Genomic DNA, 23,063 nt, shown 5'->3' on the forward strand with positions numbered 1-23,063 from the left:
CTAAACAAATTAAAGCAGGAACAGAAAATCAAATACCACATATTCTCACTTACAAATGGGATCTTAACATTGAGTACACATGGACTCAAAGATGAAAGCAACAGACACTGGGGACTAATAGAGGGTGTATTAGTCTGTTTACATGTTGCTGATAAAGACATACCCAAGACTGGGCAATTTACAAAACAAAAAGTTTTACTGTAGTTACAATTTCACATGGCTGGGGAAGCCTCACAATCATGGTGGAAGGCAAAGAGGAGCCAGTCACATCTTACATGGATGGCAGCAGGCAAAAAAGAGAGCTTGTGCAGAGAAACCCTCATTTTAAAAACCATTAGATCTCATGAGACCCATTCACTATCACCAGAAGGGTAGGGGAAAACCTGCCCCCATGAGTCAATCATCTCCCACCAGTTTCCTCCCATGACACGGGAATTATGGGAGCTACAAGACGAGATTTGGGTAGAGACACAGAGCCAAACCATCTTAAGGTAAAAGATGGGAGACAAGGAATGGAAAGCTAACTATCAGTTATTATGCTCACTACCTGGGTGATGGGATCATGTGTACAACAATTATAAGCAATCATACACAACAATTTGTACACAATTTACTCATGTAACCTGCACATGTACCCCCTGAAACTAAAGTCAAGTGTATATATATTATTTGACTTTTAGTATCGTATATATAGACATATACATATTTTATGTGTCTCTCTATATATATATACTCATACATACATATACATCTATATATTCATTGTTCTACGTTTGATATATAGACAGTTATATATACATTGTACCATAAGTCAAATACATATATATATATATATATATATGTATTTGACTTTTAGTTTCAAGGGGTACAATATTTATGACAATCTACTTATATTTATAACTATATTGATTTATATATATAAATAAATATAACAATAAATAAATATACAACTGCTTGTTTGAATAAGGGTATTTTTCTTTCCTGAACTGCTTTCTGCCCTGTTATTACCATTGTGCTTTCCAGCTCTAAGACTAGTCTGTGAATTTTAGGTGTGTCATTTTGGTGCCCAAGCCACACTCAGAGCTCTCAATAAGACTCTCTTTACAGCCTGCCCTGACTTATTACTATTATTTCTTTAAGTCTTAGAAGATTTTTTAGTATTAAAGAGTAACTCTACTCTCATTAGAAAGACATCCTTATTACTGTTGAGCAATTTAGCGATATGAATTAAACAAGATTTTAGCCATACTTACTCAGGAAAGAAATAATGATATAGACTAAAATGGAATTATAGATAAATATTAATCATGGGATTTTTCAACATATAATGGTAAAATTTGGAAGCAATAGAAACGTCTGTGAAATAAGTTTTACACGCTACATGAGTAAAGCTATTAATCATATGTAAATGTCCTGGCTGTGTAATATGAATAAAAATGTTTAAAACAGTATTAAATTAGATCATTCAGTTTTACCTCAACAGATTTTGTCCCTAAAGGCTAGCCATGCCATTCAAAATTGAGACGAAGTGGAAAAAAGGAAGAAAGAAAAAAAACAGAATAAAATAAAATTGAGAATGAGTTGGAATGGAGAAAAAAAAGAGATAAAGGGAATAAACAAAGAAATAAGATTATTAAAAAGATAAAATAGGAAGAACATGATTACAAAGAGGGCATTAAGCAAGTCAAAACCCAGCCTCAGCCAGCTGTCTCTAAAGTGTTCTCACCAGATTTAATTTATCTGGGACTCAGTGAAGTCACCAGCACAATTACTGGCCAAGATAAGAGCTCTAAAATTGTGTGAATGTGTGAATGTTGCCAAAGGCAATGAAGTTTTGGAAAAGGAATCTTCCCAAACAAGGAAAAATGTAAGGAAAAAAAGTATTGTTTTGGTTTTTGTCAGATGAAAGCTACTTTTTCCCTGGCCAGACACCCTACTGTGATCTTACATATGAGGAAAGCATTAGGTAAGTAACAGTAGAAAATTCAAGAGTAATGAGAATGAATTTTAGGCCACAAACTGAGAGATGAAATGAATTCAAATTATTATTTATTTATTTATTTATTTTGAGACAGAGTCTCACTCTTGTTGCCCAGGCTGGAGTGCAGTGACGTAATCTTGGTCCACTGCAACCTCCACCTCCTGGGTTCAAGCGACTCTCCTGCCTCAGCCGTCCAAGTAGCTGGGATTGCAGGCATCCACCATCACGCCTGGCTAATTTTTGTATTTTTAGTAGAGATGGGGTTTCATTTATTTTGCAACTAAATTTCTAGTTTAAGCCCTCCTCTGCCAAGTTATTGGAATATTCGATCTATTTCAGTTTATCTGCATTTCATAGCTTTTTCTCCCTGTGCTGACTCTGAATATCAAGGCATGAGAACTCATCATGCTGTTAGTTCAGCTTTTCATTGTTCAGCCACTCTTTGTGCCCATCCACAAAGCCCCATTCTATTAACCACCACTTTCTATTAACTTTGTGTCATTTATGGCTACAAAGGAGTCTTCCTGCTACTTCTGTGCCTTGCAGAGGTACTGGAAATATCTAATATCTGCAAGACTGCCTAAGGCCCCACTTTTCTAGACACATCACACACCCACTTCTCTTTTATGGAGCGTTATTACCTTTCCATAAAGTCTTCCCTTCCCTGTATCCATGCATATGCCATGTGACCGACTTTGCTTTTCAATCTCTTGATGGTCTTCTAACTTGTTTTAGTCAATGCGCATGTGCCAATCATCGTATAAGCAGAAGCTTGAAGTGTGCCAGCATATTCTTCTCTTACTGGATTGGACACTTGAGAGCATCATGAAACTGTGAATAAGCCTAAGCTACCCTTTGGTCACCTTGACTCTTTAGTCCAAACCAGGGGTTGGTGGGGTTTGACTCCCTCACTAGACTGCGTAAGACTGAGGTTTTTATTTTCTTTCTTTTTTTTTTTTTTTTTGAGACAGAGTCTCTGTTGCCAGGCTGGAGTGCAGTGGCGCAATCTTGGCTCACTACAACCTCCACTTCCTGGGCTGAAGTAATTCTCCTGCCTCGACCTCCTGAGTAGCTGGGACTACAGGCATGTGCCAACATGCCTAGCTAATTTTTGCATTTTTAGTAGAGACAGGGTTTCACCGTATTGGCCAGACTGGTCTCTAACTACTGACTTCATGATCCACCCACCTCAGCCTCCCAAAGTGCTAGGATTACAGGCGTGAGCCACCGCACCTGGCCTATTTAATTCTTTACATTGTAAATTGTGCAGCATAGTTGTGTGCTGAGTCACAAAGATTCAGTATGCATAGAAAAAATGATGATGTTAGAGAAACCAGGCATAACAGTGGTAAGTCCTCAAGAAAACAAGCAGCAGTGGGACTTAAAGCCTGAGTGTAAGATCCAGTTACTAACAGGGGCAGAGATGTCGCAATAGTGAGAAAGAATGCTGAGAATGTGAGTCCGGTTGCATAAAGGTTTGTAGACTCAATAATGGAAGAGAATTTTTCTTACTTCCATGAGTTTTTCACTGAGAGTCAAGGTGATCTGAGGAGAATGTGAACTTTGAACGAAGAACTAAAGTGAGTTCACTAGACAAATGTAGAAGGGTGTCTGGGTACATCTGTGTGGTTCCTGGGTACTCACTTAAAATTTGCTGTTATAAATTTAAATGGAGTCTTAGTGGTAAGGCTGTGTGATTTCTCTAGACACTGGGAGCAGCAGGAGATGAACAGGGAGGATGTTAGGTTTGGGTAGTACTGGAGTTTTGTGAGATTGTCAGCAGGTGTTGGGAGAAGGCGGAAGGAATTAAAAGTACATTAAACAACTTACTACAATGATGGACCATGAACCCTAAGCTGGTTAAGAGGGAAAATGAATACATAAGCCAGGAGAAAGTGGAAAAATTGTAGTATGAGTTGGTTGGAAGTTTAAATGGAGTTAAATTGTTGTCATGGATGCAATGGAGTAAATAAGCACAAAATATAAAAAATGGTGATCAGAGAGATTTGACATTGAGGCTTTGGGAAATGGTATAGATATTACTGATAATAATGACTAAGTAATGAAGATAAAATTGGGTAAGGTCAAGTGGTGGTAAAAATATGAGAGCCGTTTACAATGAATTATCCCATGACTGTTACTGTCCCCAAGAAAGATTACAAATTAAGGATAAAAGAAGTGACCACAGTGCTAAAATTGGAAGATTAGTAAACAATAACAATGAGAAGGGCGATATGGTTTGGCTGTGTCCCAGCCAATCTCATCTTGAATTGTAGCTCCTATAATTCCCACATGGCATGGGAGGGACTTGGTGGGAGGTAATTGAATCATAGGAAAGGGTCTTTCCCATGCTGTTCTCATGATGGTGAATACGTCTCATAAGACCTGATGGTTTTATAAAGGGGAATTCCCCTCCACAAGTCTCTTGCCTGCCACCATGTGAGACATAACTTTCCTCCTCATCCACCTTCAGCCATGATTGTGAGGCCTCCCCAGTTATGTGGAACTGTCAGTCAATTAAATCTCTTTCCTTTATAAATTACCCAGTCTTGGGTATGTTTTCATTAGCAGTGTGAGAACAGACTAATACAAAGGGGTAGCAAGTGGCCATGTATGACATCAAATACCAGGGGGTTTTGAGGAAAGAAACAACAGACATAATCAAGAAACAATCTTATTTCTGGAACTTGTGATGTAAGGATTATAAGGATCAAAAAACAGTGATGACTTTACAGAGCCTCGAGGGAAGCAGTGAATTCAGCAGAGGCACGGTGTTCTATTCATGGCAGGGAGAAGAAATAATAACTGAAAAGGTTAAAGAGACATGTAATTTTTGTTAGAATTTGCTAGATTATAATTTGCTAGAACTTTCTAGATTATAAGATTTTGAGGAGTTTGATAGTTTTGGGGGACTAATGAAAAGTATGAATCCAATTAGGGTATGTACATATTCACTTTGGGGGAAAAATCCATCTAGCTGTAGAGACAAGGAATTTTAGATTTGCAATGGTGATTGACATAAGCAAGGACACAGGAATGACTGGTTCTTTCCAAACTATTGAACAGAGAAAGATAAACAAATCATAAAAATATACTCTCCTTGAGATTGGTTGAAGTGGTGAATCACAGTCCTTATGACATTGATTAATCGTTTATCAAGAAGAAGAGCTAGGTAAACACATTGTTTCTTACTACATGCTATTTTATAGCCAAGAACATAAGAACTAGACTTTAGATCTAAAGTGTCCATATGTTCTTCTTGGCTATTAAATAGCATGTAGTGTAAATTCAGAATGCATTTATTGTTTATAGAGCTCTAAATGCTAGCCCTTCAGAAATGAGTCCATGGCCACTGTCTTTACAAAACTCTCTTTGATTTTTGTCAGACGTCTCAGAGTCTTGATGATCGAGATCAACAGTTCCTTCATTGGAAATGACTGAGCTTTACTCTTCTCCACTTGGGATGAGTCTAGTTTCTTGCAAAATGAATTAACCTGGCAATAGCAGGGTGTTTCAGCAAAATGCCTCTGATGTACTTAGCGCAGTCTATGAAATTTTAAAAGGACCTAGGGATGTAGAAATCTATGTCTCCTTTCCCTCCCACATAACACATTCATTTTCAAATGTCAATGTTAATACTTTTCCACCTGAACTTGCTAAAATGTTGCAGAAGGATTATAACCTTATCAATAAAGTCACAATTTTAAAAATTCACTGCAAGATTTCATTTTCAGATCCCATGAATTTCTATTGATTTGGGAGTACACAGCCAGGAATAGTGAGAAAGTAATTTGCAAATTGTATTAAGGATGCTTATTTCAGATGCCTTTGTGTTCCAAAGTTGTTACACTGCAGAAAAACAGGTATCACTGCTGAGAGGAAAACTCAAGAATAACTTCCTAGATATTATATTTTCCCAAAATCAGTTTTAAATGTGAGAATAAGAGATCATGGTAACCTACTAAAGATGTGACATTCTATACCTTAAAAAAAAAAAAAAAAGTAAGTAAAGCTGTGAAAAGAAAAAAAAAAAAAGGATCAAATTCTAAATGACCTCACCATAAAACTCACATGAGGGGAAAGGTTTTTATTGTATTTTGTCCTAGAATTTGTCCTTTCGGCTTTAAAATTCCCAATTATGAGAATAAAAAGAGAACAACTAAAAAAAACTATTAAAAATTTGCCCATATTTATGTCATTGAATATTTCCATCTGTGCCTAATTTTTCATGTTCAACTAGAACAAAAGTATATGAGTAAACTTAGATAATTTAAGAAGTATTATACAAATATTTCTTCAAAGATGGCATTTATTTGGTTTCATCTACAATGTCTAATTCAGGTGTTTTTACTTCTAGATCAAGGACAAAATGAAATAAATGGAAGCACCATGAATAGTGATGCTTTCTTATTCACCAGATTTACACAACTAGGGGAATACATAGGCAGCAAAGTATGGTGCACACTAATAGATAATTTACTCTGAACTTGTAGAAAGAACATTTATTAAATGGTACATATGGAAATCTAAACGTTGCTCATAAGAGATCCTATAGTTCAACATTGGAGAAGGCCATGGGCCAGAAGGGAGGTTGCCTTAAATGAGTGAAGAGACATGATCTAGAGAGGAGATGGTTTTGAATGCAAGAACTTGGACAAAGCAGATTTAGTCAAATACAAACTTCAATACACAACCATATATAATTATTTTTGCTCAAAGAACAAGTTTGCCTCAAATTATGCATTATTAAACATTTTTTCATTGATTATGTTATTTTGGAAATGCATTTTTTCATTTCAGTTTCCAGATCACATTAGGAAAGTCAAAATTTCTCTGCAATCTCTTTTTTAAAAAAACATTAATGTCAATGAGTTTTATTTTATACTCTTGATTGATTGAGTCCTTTGACTTCCAGAATGCAAAAACACAAATATCTAATATCAATTCTGTATACAGTTCTGGGTAACTATGGATTTACTAAATCACTCCTGGACTTATATACCAGGTTAAAATTTTTTATATTGCTACTCTGTAATGCGTATTTTCTACAAAAAATAAAATAAAATATTCACAGTGAAATGGACAGATTCATCTCTGTGGGAATTAACATGTTTGGTTTTGTGAAGAAAGATCTATAGTAATTAATATATTGCCTTTCCCTCTAGCAGTTTTCAAAGCTATATGGAGAATATGGGACATAAATTGACAGAATAATATATAGAAACCTGCATATGTCCATCACCCAACATCAGCAATGAACTCACAGTGAATCACACTAAATATATGACCCATTCACTATTTTTCTCTATTATTTTGAAAAAAGATTATATTACATGTAATTTTCTTCATAAATACTTCAGTATGCATCTCTAAAAGACAAGAGCTTTGTTAGACATAAGAACAATATCATTATCACACCAAATATAATTTAAAAATAATTTTTAATATATTTTTATCAAAATTTTAGCTAGTGTTCAAATTTCCACTGTCTTACCGAGTTCCTGCTTATTTTTAACATTTATTTGATTAGGATTTAAATACTGCCCACACAATGGGATTGCTCGATGTATATTTTTAGTCTCTTTTAATCTATATAATCTTTCTGTTTTTTCCTCTGTCCCTCTCTTGCAATTTATTAGCCAAATAAACTGATAATTTGGTTTGTGAACTATTACAAAATCAATATTTTGTTGATTTCATCTCCATGGTAGAATTTAACATGCTCCTCTGTCCTCTGTACTTCCTATAAATTAGAAATTAGATATAGAAGTTTGATCTGATTTAGGTCAGATTTTCTTTTTTCAATACTATTTTATAAGTGTTTTTTTTCCATTAAGAGGCAAAAAATATCTAGCTGTGTCTCTTTTATAATATAGTCAGGTTTTGTTGCTGAATGTCTAGACTCATTCCTTCAGTGGAAATTGAAAATGATTTAACTTAATCCCTCTTCCTCACCAAAGTCCCAGTAAACTTCCCAGGGCTGTCAGAAAAAAAAAAAAAAAAAAAAAACAAACTCCTAAAGTACATAATTCTTTAATACCAGACCTCATCACCCCACCAAAAACAAAAAACAAAAAACAAACAACAACAACAACAACAACAACAAAACTTCTTGAATTCTACACCTATTGGTCCATTATGGCTCTAGGAATGTAAGGAATGTTAAAAAACCTAATGCCATGAATCACCCTATGAGGAACAGGTGAGGGATAATTTCAAGTTCACTGTATTTGACGTCTATGCAGGATAATTAATCAGGTGTTAGTTTGTTTCAATAGCTTCTTGATTCTTTAATTTTTTCTAACAGTCACTAAAATCCCCTCAGTGCTGCAGACTGGTTAGACTTTTGTATATCCCAGGCAGGAGAGAATGGATGCTTTTCAGAGGCCAGTTAAGTTGCTTCTTCTATTGGTTTCCAAGCTGGTTGAATGATCACAGGATCCTCTAGGATCAGGGTCATTCGTGAGTGCATTGTGAGTCATGCTGGTTTTGCTACTAGTAGTCTCTATTCCCTTATCTTTGGCTTTCTTTAGTGTGGAATGAGAGGTGCAAAGAGTAGATGCTCATTAAATGTTAATCTCCAAATTGAGATTTTTTTTTTTTTTTTTTGAGACGGAGTCTCACTCTGTTGCCCAGGCTGGAGTGCAGTGGCATGATTATCTGCTCACTGCAAACTGCCTGCCAGATTCAAGCTATTCTCCTCCCTCAGCCGCCTGAGTAGCTGGGACTACAGACCATGCCTGGCTGATTTTTGTATTTTTAGTAGAGATGGGGTTTTATCATGTTGGCCAGGATGGTTTTGATCTCCATCTCCTGACCTCATGATCCACCTGCCTTGGCCTCCCAAAGTGCTGTGATTACAGGCGTGAGCCACCATGCCTGGCCTGAGACCTTTCCTAATTCAGACATTTCCACTTCTAAGATTCCCTAAATGGAACACAGAAAAGTACATTAGGGAGAAGCCAATGTTAATCTGCTCATGTACAATCACAATACACAATCTGCTTTACACAATACCTACTACATGGTAGAAAATCATTACCCATTTAGGCAACAAATGAATGAAACTTTTAGCCTGTATTCCCCTTTTAAAAATATACTGCCAAGCAAAATAGATAATCCATGAGGGTTTTGTTTCTATAATTACCCTGAAAAAATTTTCTTCCCTAATCTCTTCTCCCACAGTGACCCCATGACCTAGACACATTAAACAATATGCAGTTCCCAGGTATTATCTGATGTTCTTAAATATCTATACCTTTGCAAATTCTATCATCCTTTGAAAACTTCTCATAACCTACTTTTTTTCCTCCCCATCTAATTTTTAATAAATGCAGCTAAACAAGTGTTTATTAAATGGGCACAGGCATACTGCGACACAGATGAGAACAGGTTGGACCCCTCATAACATTTTCAGCTAAGTCAGAGAAAGACACATGGACAAAACATGCAATGTGGTGTGATGCACCCCAGTCTAGATTGTTTAGTGGTGGAATGAAGCAGGCAAATTTCAGTTTGCGAGGTTCAGGAAAGAGTTTTTTTTTTTGTTTTTGAGAAGAAAGGACTAGGTATCCACTAGGCATGTCAATGTTGGAGGAAGAGAATTAAAGTCACAGGGAATGGCATGTGTCAAGGCACAGAGGCTTCAAGTAGCATGGGACAATTGAGAATTCAAAGTAGTTTGCTACGAGTGAAGAACTAAGAGGCATTGTTTTTGTTTATTTTCAATGAATATGCACAGATGGACAGAGGCTAGGACAGGGAATACCTTACATACTGTGCTAAAGAGTTTGGAAGTTATCCTACAGATAAGGGACTGATGAAGGTTTTTTAAATGTCAGGTATGATACCTGCTAGACTGGATTTTTAGAAAGATCATTTGGTGACAATACAGATTATATACTAGAAGTAAATTAAATAGGAGTTTTCAAAATTGGTTGGAAAACTGTATGGGAATAACTAGTTTAAAGCAACTTCATTTAAGAGGCTTTTTTTCCTTACCTAGCATAGGTGGAGTAAGGTAGTTGTATAATTTATAATTGCAACCAGGATTGTTTCCAGGGTGAAACTGGGTACCAAAAATAATTATTCAAGAACATTTGAAGCAAACCAAAACTCTCCCAGGTAAACTGGGATATAGAGTGATCTTAAATTTAGGGTCCCTTGAGTGCTCCAGTGGCCCATTTGTTGAATGCTTCATATGCCTATGTTTTGCAGTTGTTTTTTTCTTGCCTATTTCTCCAAGTAAAGTGTACGGTTTCTGAAGACAGAGCTGTCTTTTACTTTATTTCTAGTCCCTAAGGTCTTACCAGCTAATGGGAGGCTCCCAATAAATGTTTCTTAATTGAGTTTGACAGTGAATGAATTGAAATGATATTCAAATTCAAATTAGGAGAGTCAGTATTGGATTGCATTACACTAAAAGAGAATATTTAATGTTAGGATATTTGCAATCTTGCCCTTAATTATAGTATACCTCTTCACTAAATGGCCTCAACTTCCCCAAGATCTCAGTTTCCCATCTTTAAAATGGTAGTAGATATTGGTGACTTTCCATATAATACAGAACATCAGATAGGAAAAGAATGTTGTGTAGATACGAGGGTTAATGAATTTTTTCCCTCCACTATGTTCCTAGAATTTGGTTTCTGTTTTATTCTCCATAGCCATTTGTACAAACGTAGGGATGTCTTCTGAATAATAAAAACCAAAAAAGCCTTGGGGAAATCTTTTTTCTGAATTTTCTCCTCCAACTCCCTACCAATTTTGTATTTTGCTAACATAGCCAGAATGCCTTACATTTTCTTACAACTTTGAAAACATTAATTCTAAAAACTCCAGGAGCTAAGCTTTTTTTTTTTATTTCATCGACATGTACTCAACCAATACCACAAATTAATAAGCGTCATTACTGCTATGTCTCACCCTGCATGGTGTTTTGCTTCACAAATAAAGCATTTGACTTGCAAGGAAAACTATACATGCTGATCCCTGCCCTGCTGTGTTCTCAGACTTTGAGAAACAAAGGTTTCTTTTCAAGCCAACTGGTTATTTTTGGTTTTGGAGAAAATATTTGTAGTACTAGTTTGGGGCTGGGTTTAATAATATCCTGAGGTAGCTTAAACTTGATGGGCCTGATGAGATTAGTTTTAATGTTAAAGCCATTCCAAATAGACATGGGAAAAAAAGTGTGTATTCACTTAAAGCATGACATCTATATAGACATCTATATAGAGAATAGAGCTACCATTTTAAATATCCCTAATATGGTTTGGCTGTGTGTCCCCACCCAAATCTCATTTCAAATTGTAATCTTCAATGTTGGAAGAGGGGTTTGGTGGGAGGTGATTGGGTCATGGGGGTGGACTTCCCCTTTGCTGTCCTTGTGACAGTGAGTTCTCATGAAATCTGTTTGTTTAAAATTGTGTAGCACTTCCCCCTTAATTTTCTTTTTCCTGTTCTTGCCATGTAAGATGTGCCTCCTTTCTCTTCATCTTCTGCCATGATTGTAAGTTTCTGGAGGCCTCCCCAGCCATGCTTCTTGCACAGCCTGCAGAACTGTAAGTCAAGTAAAACTCTTTTCTTTATAAATTACCCAATCTCAGGTAGTTTTTTACAGCAGTGGGAGAACAGACTAATACAATTCCCATTAGATATTTTAGCATAACCTAACATCATATGAGCCAATAGTTTTTCCCACCATGTTTGCCAACCTTCAGTTTAGATCAGTTAAAAGAAAAACTTTGGCACATTAAAAATTTAAAGAGTTTATCTGGGCATTTGGTGATTCCTGAATTGGGCCACACCAATTCAAAGGCAAGTGGTTCAGCATTCCTCTGGGGATGAGGGACAGAGAGGGTAAGAAAGTAAACTTGCATAAGGTTTTTGAAGAAGCAAGACAGAAAGATTACTTGATTGATTAAAGTGAAATTTTCTAAGTTAGAGGTCAGTTGGAAGTCTCTGATGAGTTCAGCTTAGGTTTTGTTTTGTTTTACTGTTTATATTGAGCTTCAGTTTGCCTATGTCGAAACCCAAGACACCTAATGGCCTCCCAATTAAAAATTTTTTAGCAGATCTTTTCTTCTCTTTGGTGATTAAATTTAATTAGATAGCCATAATTTCATGTTATATTAATCAACAAATATTGATTACTACACAGAAATCCTGGAAATTAAAACAACAAAATATATATTATATGGTGTTGGTTTATTTATTTTTTTCCAATAATAGCTTTTTTGTTTTCTTTGATTTTGGCATCTTTTCATACTTAAGAACTACCACTTTTTCTTTCTTATTTGGCCAGCTGAAAATGATGCCAATAAAAATCTTCTGTCTCTCTGTTTCTCATCTTTACAATGTTTACTCCTATGTGATGATGATAATCATCAAACACTCTCTGAAACTGGAAAAGAAAGGTCTGGTCAGCAATAGTATAGCAAATTATTATTTACTAAAAAGGAAGTTGGGTTGGAGATCTCATCCAATCTTAAAATACATCAAAATTGTTCTGACGTTATTGCCAATTAGGTAGCCAGTAGCCAGTTCTAAGCATCGAAGGACTTTGCCTGCAGATCTATCACTTATTAAGGACAAAAGGTTTTGGCTCAAAAAATTCTTATAAAGTTCAAAGACAAGATTGATCTTTGCTTCATTGTTTTTGCATCACTTAAGAAGAGGATTAAGTCCTCAAACACTTCCCCTCTACTAAAGAAGTGTAAAAGCTTAAATATGCTATCTTACATTTCACAGCAGGAATAAGGAGAGAAGAAAAGAAAGGAGGAATTTTAAAGGCATCCTTTTAAAAGTATATTTGCATTCACCTGCTCAGATATTCCCTGCCCAGTGTCATAATTTTCTCACATTATCTGATAGGGAGGGGTACAGATGAGAGTGGTAGACACTACAGTCTTCATGATCTTATGCTTTTCCCCACTATCCAGCAATTGCTAAACAGTTACAGTGAGAAAAGATTTTCACCACCTGGGAAAAAAATCCCATCAAATTAAATATTCCGTCCCTGACCTCATAAAGCTTATGATTATTTGGAGAATGTACATATACACACTTCAGATGCTTTTAAAAACCTGTGTTAAAGGTGATAATTAATTCTTAATCAGGTTGTCTCCTATTTAAATTAATTGCATTAAATTGATGTGTAAGTGGGGAAAATCAGTACTTTTTAGCCAATAGAATCACTGAGACAAATAAGAATTTTGAGATCCCTAAAGTCTTGATTCTAGCCCCTTTGGCTTTGTCCCTGTGAGACACCAGACAAAGCTAATTCTCTTCTTGGCCTCAGACTGTTGTCTAGAAGAACATGTTGTATTTTTGCTTTCTTTGAATTCTAAAAGTTTATGGTACCAGAAGTAAGATTCATGGTACCAGAGAACAATGAATATATCAATCAATGTCCAGCTACCTCTATGCGTTAAGGTCTTTTTATGCCACTGATGAGCTACTTCCCCAAAGTAGGACTGGTTATGAGAGGTTAACTATTCCTTCACAGTTTGGATGTACATTATGATTTTCTTGCATTCCACAATATTTCTAGGTGCTTACATTTTAGTTGTTATTGAGTAAAATTTCTGGCCTCAAAATAACTGGACAAATATTTCAGAACTTAGTTCACATTATTTCTTCAAGGGAAACAAAGACAAGGGGTCCCCTTGGAGAGCTGACCTTCAAATTCATCTCTGCTTAGACAATATTTCAATATTTTGAATAGATCAAAATGCAAGCAGAAGAAGTATTTTCATATTCCTTTACCATGTGTAAAACCAGACACCTCTTTAAATAGAAAAACTACTTTGGAATCCTGTTGGCTGACTGTGGATGCTGATTAGCTCTCTGTGGAAGAAATTTTGTTTCAAGTATATGAAAAAAGTGCTTACAGTCACTAATGATAACTCTCATATGGGAATGATAAAGATCCCTGTTACATTCTGTCCACAGGCTGCCCAGAGCCCAGGCTGTGCCCTCTGAAGTCACAGTTTGATATTCCAGGCTGAAGCCTGTGGTAATTTAGACAAAGTGTTGGAAATGATCTCAGCCATGCTAATACAAATGAGTTTAATTGAAGCATTTGGTTATGGGGTGAAAGCAAATCAAATATTGTGAGATGTTTCAATTACAGTTATTGGTTCTCTTCAAAGAAAGGTTTCACATGCAATAATTTCATCCTGTGTTCCATTTGCTTCTCTGAGCCCTTAGGAATGCTGATTCAATGTCAGGTTTCCTTACTATCATGAGGGCTAATTAAGGCTTACTTAATGGTGGTATAGATGACATGCACTATTTTACTGCAGTGAGTGATTAACTGAGTTATACATGGGGGCAATGGCCCAATTTTGTATCTCTAGTAGTGGTCCTCAACCTGGGTAGCACAAGACAATTTACTGGTATAAAGAAAGAAAATATTAGAACTACATATTTGTATTTAGGTTTCCTTTTTTCTTTCTTTTTTTTTTTTTTGAGACAGAGTCTCACTAGGTCATCAGGCTAGAGTGCAGTGATGTGATCTCCGCTCACTGCAACCTCTGCCTCTTCGGTTCAAGCGATCCTCCTGCTTCAGCCTCCTGGGTAGCTGGGACTACAGGCACAAACCACCACTCTTAGCTAATTTTTGTATTTTTAATAGAGATGGGGTTTCATCATGTTGGCCAGGATAGTATCGATCTCTTGACCTCATGATCTGCCCGCCTCAGCCTCCCAAATGTTTGCTTTTTTTAAAATGTAAGCTTTACCCATATATATATGTTGCTTGTTTGGTTACTGTTGTGGTTATTGTTGTTGTGGTTATTTATCATAGTCAATAAAAGATATTTTGATAGAAAAAGTGACTTTAAAAGTCAAAATGTTTATTAACTGACACTTCAGTTAGGCAAGATGATTAGATTCTAGAGATCTGTATAGCATCATGGCGAAGTTAACAATTCTGTATTGCACACAAAAATTCTTTAAGCAGGTAGATCTCCTGTTAAGTGTTCTTACCACAATAATAATAATTAAAAAGAATTAGGCATTCTTATGGGAGCATTAGTGAATATACTAGTGGATCATCATGTATAACAAACTAGTGACTCAAACATAGAAACCCATACATACATTGGTTACACAAACAAGAATTTTAAATTTCAAATGGTTTCTTACTCAAAACTGTTACCCACATATTTTTTGATAAATATATTGTACATTATCTGCTTACATATAATTTTTAACAATTTCAATTTAATATGTGAAAACATTTTCAATAAAAGAAAGCTGAGGTAATCACTTCTCAGCCTTTTGGCTAAGACCAAGTGTGAAAGAAATTCAAGGGTTTTTATTTTTTAAAGAGAATTATTAAGAATACCCTAAAATTATTATTTTCAACTTTCTATAATTTTTATGTGTTCAATTTGTGTGTCTAGTTAAGACAACTGAGAGAAGATATACAGTAGTTTTACTAACTTTCACAGAATGCCTACAAGGCTTAAATAATTAGTTGAAAAAAAAATTCATAATACAAGCAAAAGTAGACAATAAGAAAATGGCTAAATTTGTCATATTTAGGTGAATCCTTCGACAGCTATGGCATAGAAGGAGTATCAGTTGTTAGCAGACATTTACAGAAATGATATTTTAATAATGTTATTTTAAAAATAAAAGTAATTGGCCAGGTGTGGTGGCTCATGCATGTAATCCGAGAACCTTGGGAGACCAAGGCAGTGGATCAATTGAGGTAGGGAGTTTGAGATCAGCATGGGCAACATGGTGAAACCCTGTCTCTACTAAAAATGCAAAATTAGCCGGGTGTAGTGCCACATGTCTGTAATCCCAGCAACTTGGGCAGAGGCAGGAGAATTGCTTGAACCCAGAAGGTGGAGGTTGCTGTGAGCCAAGATCATGCCACTGCACTCCAGCCTGGGCAATGGAGCAAGACTCCATCTCAAAAAAATAAATAAAAATATAAATAATTATCGAAAATATAAAATCAAATTTATCCAAAAGTGTTCACTTGAGAGAGCATTTCGAACATGGATTTTAGAAAAATTTTTATTGTTTTATAATTCTGTTGCAAAAATTAATGTATGTCACTGATAAAATTCCTCTCACCTATGCATTTTTTCTTTAAAGGTAGAAAACTATCTAATCTACTTAAAAATATTCAAAACATGAGGTGAGAGCCAAGATGGCTGAATAGGAACAGCTGTGTAGTGCAGTTCCCAGTGAGAACAACACAGAGAGTGAGTGATCACCGCATTTCCAAACGAGTTATTACTACCCACAGAACAGGAGATTCCCAGGCTGAAAAGCACCACAAGTTTCCACCATGGGTGTTTCAGTCGGTGCTGTGGGTCTCTGCACAAAAACTCACACAAATCAGTTTCAACTGGCGCCTGGAATGCCTGGGAGGCAGAGCTGCCCTTTCAACTGAAAAAAGGGGGAGCTGGAAGAAATGGATAAATTCCTGGACACTTTACCCCCCAAGCCTAAACCAGGAAGGAGTTGAAACCCTGACTAGACCAATAACAAGGACTGAAGTTGAGGCAGCAATTAATAGCCTACCAACCAAAAAAAAAGCCCAAGTCCAGATGGGTTCACAGCCGAATGCTACCAGACATACAAAGAGGAGCTGGTACCACTCCTTCTGAAACTATTACAGACAATCCAAAAAGAGGGAATCCTTCCCAAATCATTTTATGAGACCAACATCATCCTGATACCAAAACCTGGTAGAGACTCAACAAGAAAAGAAAACTTCAAGCCAATATCCATGATGAACATAGATGTAAAAATCTTCAATAAAATACTGGCAAATCGATTGCAACAGCACATCAAAAAGCTTATCCACCATGATCAAGTAGCCTTCATCTCAGAGATGCAAGGCTGGTTCAACATACACAAGTCAATAAATGTAATTTACCACATAAACAGGACCAAGGACAAAAACCACATGAGAAGGCCTTTGACAAAATTCAACAGCGCTTTATGCTAAAAACTCTCAATAAACTAGGTATCCATGGAACATATCTCAAAATAGTAAAAGCTATTTACAGCAAACCCACAACCAATATCATACTGAATGGGCAAAAACTGGAAGCATTCCCTTTGAAAGCTGGCACTAGACAAGGATGCCCTCTGTCACCACTCCTATTCAATATACTATTGGAAGTCCTAGCCATAGCAATCAGGCAAGAAAAATAAATAAAGGGCATTGATATGGAAAGGAGGAAGTCAAACAGTCTCTATTTGCAGACAACATGATTATATATTTACAAGACCCTATCATCTCAGTCCAAAATCTCCTTGAACTTATAAGCAACTTCAGCAAAGTCTCAGGATACAAAATCAATGTGCAGAAATCACAAGAATTCCTATACACCAATAACAAACTAAAAGAGAATCAAATCAAGAGCAAACTCCCATTCACATTGTTACAAAGAGAATAAAATACTTAGGAATACAACTAACACAAGATGTGAAGGACCTTTTCAGAGAGAACTACAAACCACTGCTCAAGGAAATAAGAGGACACAAACAGATGGAGAAACTTTCTATGCTCATGGTTAGGAAGAATCAGTATTATGAAAATGGCCATACTGCCCAAAGTAATTTATAGATTCAACACTATCCTCATCAAGCTACCAATGATCTTCTTCACAGAACTGGAAAATACCACCTTAAACTTCATATGGAACCAACAGAGCCCACATAGCCAAGACAATCCTAAGCAAAAAGAACAAAGCTGGAGGCCTCATGCTACCTGACTTCAAACTATACTACAAGGCTACAGTAATCAAAGCAGCAGGGTACTAGTACCAAAACAGATATATAGACTAATGGAACAGAACAAAGGCCTTGGAGGCAACGCCACAAATCTACAACCATCTGATCTTTGACAAACCTGACAAAAACAATCAATGGGGAAAAGAGTCCCTGTTTAATAAATGGTGTTGGAAAACTGCCTAGCATTGTGCAGAAAGCAGAAACTGGATCCCTTTCTGTCACCTTACACTAAAATTAACTCCAGATGGATTAAAGCCTGAAACATAATATCTAACACTATAAAAACCCTAGAAGAAAAACTAGGCAAAAAGATTCAGGACGTAGGCATAGGCAAGGACTTCCTCACTAAAACGCCAAAAGCATTGGCAACAAAAGCCAAAATAGACAAATGAAGCCGAATTAAACTGCAGAGCTTCTGTGCAGAAAAGAAACAATCATTAGAGTGAACCAACAGCCAACAGAATGGGAAAAAAATTTTGCAATCTACCCATCTGACAAAGGGTTAATATCCAGAATCTACAAAGAACTAAAACAGATTTTACAAGAAAAAAACAAACAAACCCATTAAAAAGTGAGCAAAGGATATGAACAGATGCTTTTCAAAAGAAGACATATATGAGGCCAAAAAAACATATGAAAAAATGCTCATCATCATTTGTTGTTAGAGAAATGCAAATCAAAACCACATTGAGATACCATCTCACACCAGTTAGAATGGCAATCATTAAAAAATCTGAAGACAACAGATGCTGGAGAGGATGCGGAGAAATAGGAACACTTTTACACTGTTGGTGAGAGTGTAAATTAGTTCAGCCATTGTGGAAGATAGTGTGGCAATTCCTCAAGGACTTAGAAATAAAAATTCCATTTAACCCAGCAATCTCATTACTGGTTATATACCCAAAGGATTATAAATGGTTTTATTATAAAGACATATGCACACGTATGTTCATTGTGATACTGTTTACAATAGCAAAGGCCTGGAACCAACCCTAATGCCCACCAATGATAGACTGGACAAGGAAAATATAGCACATATACACCATGGAACACTATGCAGCTATAAAAAACGATGACTTTGTGTCCTTTGTAGGGACATGGATGAATCTGGAAATCATCATTCTCAGCTAACTGACTAAAACAGAAAATCAAACAACTCATGTTCTCTCTCAGAGGTGAGTTTTGAACAATGAGAACACATGGACACAGGGAGGGGGGCATCACACACTGGAGTCTGTTGGGGGGGCTAGCAGAGGGATAGCAGTGGGTGGAGAGGTTGGTGAGGGATAACATGGGGAGAAATGCCAGATACAGGTGATGGGGGAGATGGAGGCAGCAAACCACATTGCCATGTGTGTACCTATGCAACAATCCTGCATTGTTGCATAGATACACACATGGCAATGTGGTTTAGGTTCTGCACGTGTACCCCAGAACCTAAAGAACAATAAAATATATATACATTCAAAACATATTTAATGGATTTCAGTCATTTGCTTAAAATAATCCATTTTTATCAGTTTATTAATAATTAATAGGAACAAATTACTAGGAACAAACAGAGAAAGTGAAAATTTACTAAATTAATTCTAGGAAAAACACATAATTGGTGATTGAGACTAGAAATTGAGAAGCATCTCTTTTGTTTTTTGTATTTTCTTTTGAAATGGAGTCCTGCTTTCACCCAGTCTAGAGTGCAGTGGTGCAATCTTGGCTAACTGCTGAACTCCGCCTCCTGGGTTCAAGCGATTCTCCTGCCTCAGTCTCCTGAGTAGCTGGGATTACAGGTGTGTGCCATAATGCCCAGCTAATTTTTGTATTTTAGTAAAGACAGGCTTTCACCATGTTGGTCAGGCTGGTCTCGAGCTCCTGACCCTGTGATCTGCCTGCCTTGGCCTTCCAAAATGCTGAGATTACAGGCGTGAGCCATTGTGCCCCGCCAAGAAGCATCTCCTTTAAAGATAAGGTCCAGGGCTCTGAGACCCACAACTATTTTTTTTTAATAGCTGTATCCTTAGGACCAAGGACCAGTTATAAATTCTAGCAGGTACTACTAAATTAAGTTTAGACTAAATCTGCCTTTTTGCATATTTTAAGTTCAGCCTAAGGATTTATCCATACATATTAAACCACAACCTAACTGGATCTGTAAACTGATCATAAATTACTCTTGTGCCAATCACTGAGTTTCAGCCAATCAAAGTCAGTTGACTAATCAAAGTTTGTTCAAATAAGGCAAAGGCCAAGCAGTAGCCAATCTGGTTATCTCTGTACCTCACTTCCATTTTCTGTATATCACTTTTATTTTCCTATCCATAAATCTTCTTTCACTATGAGGCTGTGCTTGGAGTCTCTCTGAACCTATTCTGGTTTGGGGTCTGCCTGATTCACAAATCATTCTTTGCTCAATTAAACACTGTTAAATAAATTTTGTCTAAGGCTTTTCTTTTAACAATGCTCAATAAATATTTGTTCAATGAATATAACTACATTGGCTAAATAAAATACAGGACACCCAGTTATCTGAACTTCAGATAAACACCAAGTCATTTTGTTTTGTTTTGTTTTGTGTGTGTATGCCCTATGCAATATTTGAGACATATGTTAAAAACGATTATTTATTGTTTTTCTGAAATTTAGATTTTACTTTGTGTTCTGTATTCTTATTTGCTCAATCTGACAATGCTATCTCAGAATTTTTTTAAGTTGTATGGGGGTTTAAAATGATCTAATGTTACAATTCAACATGAGATTTGGGTGGGGACACAGAAACAAGCCATATCAAAGGATATCAAGTTAGTTCTATTTGTATGTAAACTATGAGACTCTTAAACATATATTTGTCAAGTCAGCCTTGCAGCACCTCCAATCCCTAAATCCCTAAGAATGTGTCACTCTAAAAACAATCCTCTTTTGTTTTCATTTTTGCTTAGTACCATCCTTAAAGCAAGACAGCAATGTTACTATCACAAAAGAGGAAGTTAACTTTTAATTTCCATCTTTAAATGATGTAAAAAACTTGAAGCTGACCATGCTTCTCTGAGCAACTGGATAAAGTATCAAGCATATTTAAAAGCATCAAGTTCAGCTATGCAGAAAAATCTTCATGTACACATGAGATGAAATTGTGACATAGAGCATGGCACACAGTTGGATACTCACCATCAAAGTTGGAACCTCAAAGGAAAGGGATAAACGTTTTACATTACCATACCTGAAAACCTAACACTTTATGATACAACCAATGGTTAATTCTCAATGAATAACAATGATTTCTGGGCTGGTAGGCTATCAGGTCATGCCCAGATGTTTTCAAAAGAAACCATTATCTCTTTTGTCCTTGGACCTGAAGCCAGGAAAAAAAAGATATTCCACCCTAGTCTCTATCATTCCATATGTAAATTTTCTTTGATGTTCACTTCAAGTGCCATCTTGTCCATGATACCTGAGCTGAGCATAGGGCATAACCATCATTCTCATTCCTTTGCAGTATGTATGTCCTTATGATAGTTCTTCTTCTATTATTTAACCTTAAGTGTTTGTTTCTTCTTTCTTCAATTATGCCATGGAGAATATAAGCTTTGTGTAATTCAACAGAGAACTTTCTGTCCAATAGAACTTTCTTCAATGAAGAAAATAGTTTAAATCTACATTATCCTATACAACAGTTAGTGGGCACAGGTGCAGTTAAAAAAATGACTAGTGCAATAAACTAAACTTTTATTTACTTGATGAAATTTTAAAAGTAAAAAATTTACTTTAAAAATTTTTATTGCACTTTATTTAAAACAATTTAAGTCTAAATATACTCCTGTACCTACTAGCTGTCATATTGGTCAGCCCAGTCCTAGAACATCTGACATATCTTCCTGAATATAATATTTTTTCTTCTTTGCCTCCAAAGGCACAGAAAGACTCATTCAATTATTCTTCAAGTCTCAATGAGGCTCTATTTTACAGTCTGATGCCACTTACTAGTGAATTCATTTCCTTGCTTGAAAGCTGGTTGGCTGCCAAGGCACTGATCACTTTAGGAACAAGAAGTCTTACTTTGTCAGGAATATTCTACCATCTACCATTTTTAGCTCTAAATTTTTCACTATTTAGACGACTTAGAGGGAAATGTTTAATGCTAGGCTCTCTTTTGACTCATAATCTTAACTTTCTCCCTCATTTGTTGACCTTACAAAAACATTTTAATACCTACCACATCAGAAACATTCGATTAAAAATTAAAATATGGAACAGCTACATACACATGCATTTAAATAGAGAGTACATTTTTTTGAAGGGATGACTGAGTGCAGAATACCTGGACCTTTTTCAGGATAATAATAATAGCTACATTGAAATTTATATACCAGTGGACTGTTATCAGAACAAGTTCACGTGCCAGTGAAATTGGAGAACGGCAAGAACATGCCACAAGCACGACAGGGTAAAATGGCATTTAATATTCATCATTTTAATTTTCCAAAAGAAGAAAACACACAGATGTAGATATTGGCATAGGAAAACTTTGAATGTACATGCATGAATATTTTAACAGTAGTTTTATCTAGATGGTAGCATTTCTACTGGTTCTTTTAACGTGTTCGTGAATTTTAAGTGAACTAAATTATAAAAATTGAATATATTTTTGTACAATAAAAACATTCATAAAAATAATGAATGCATCTGAACATGTTCCAAAAGATTTGGATTTTCTGATATTTTGCATTTCATTGATGCTCTGATTTAAAACATTAACACCTTAGACATATACCTCAATGAAGCTCAAATTGTTTCTAGTCATTTATCCTGAACAAAGCTTTTCTACTCCTGTACCTTAGAATCCATCATTTCACCCAATACGGTCAACTGTTTGACCTTTGGCTATTCTTCCTCTCACAATTACGACCGTTCCCTGCATTGCCAGGAAGGATGGAAAGAGGATCACAACCCAAATGAAATTGTTACAGTGAACTAGAACAGGAAAAAATACAAGGAATTAGGGATTCTGAGTACTTGTAGAAGCTATGGCATTAAAAAATACATTCATCAGTTTATTTGCTAAATTAACATTTACCGAGTGCATGGAAAATATGCGACATATGCTAGGTATCCATGCTGTGATAGTAAACGGAAAAGACAGTCTCCTGCCACATTGACAATGAGTAAGTCATTTTACTTTTCTCAACCTCGGCTCTCTCTTCTGTTACTTGAAGGGGTTGGGAGGCTCTCTGTGGTCCTCGTTAGCTAAACGTCTGCGGATCTACTGCTTTTTCACTCTGTTAACTCTGAAAAAGGGGAATCTTTCTGTACCCACCCTAAA

The sequence above is a fragment of the Sapajus apella genome, unplaced genomic scaffold (genome assembly GCF_009761245.1).
Source record: "Sapajus apella isolate SASKATOON/1434 unplaced genomic scaffold, GSC_monkey_1.0 scaffold13, whole genome shotgun sequence".
Lineage (NCBI taxonomy): Eukaryota > Metazoa > Chordata > Mammalia > Primates > Cebidae > Sapajus > Sapajus apella.